Raw genomic sequence first — 524 nt, 5'->3', positions numbered from 1 at the left:
AGGAAACGTAAGTAACAAAGTACTAATGTTGCTAAGACATCTGTTGTATTTCAAAATAGTGTCATGAATAGTTAGGCTACAATACGGGAACAACAATTTTTAGTTTTCAAAAATCTTTTTATTTAACTTATAACACCCAAAGACAATTATAATTAGGGTCAATGACCCTATTCCTTGGTGCAATTTGTTGTAAGACATAGAAACAGACTCAATGTAGGACTTTCTTCTCTAGGGAAAAATTACTGTTTGGTCAATATGCCACATATAGGTAGGTATACTCATATATAGGGTCCAAAGACTGGCGAAAAATGATACCTCTTAGTCCACATGAAATCTATCAAAATAATCAAACTGTAGATTTGAAATATGGTAATTCCTTTCTTCAATCGTATTGCCTGCCCAACAGGTGTCGCCCATAGGTCAATATAGATCAACAATCTAACACCCATGCATTTACATCTTCATTTACACTAGGACTTATCCCTACTCTTTATTACAACTTTGGTGGGAATCTAACTTTTTCA

The sequence above is a fragment of the Branchiostoma floridae genome, chromosome 16 (genome assembly GCF_000003815.2).
Source record: "Branchiostoma floridae strain S238N-H82 chromosome 16, Bfl_VNyyK, whole genome shotgun sequence".
NCBI classification, from domain to species: Eukaryota; Metazoa; Chordata; class Leptocardii; order Amphioxiformes; family Branchiostomatidae; genus Branchiostoma; species Branchiostoma floridae.
The sequence above is the reverse complement of the archived record's forward strand: the minus strand, read 5'-3'. Positions refer to the sequence as shown.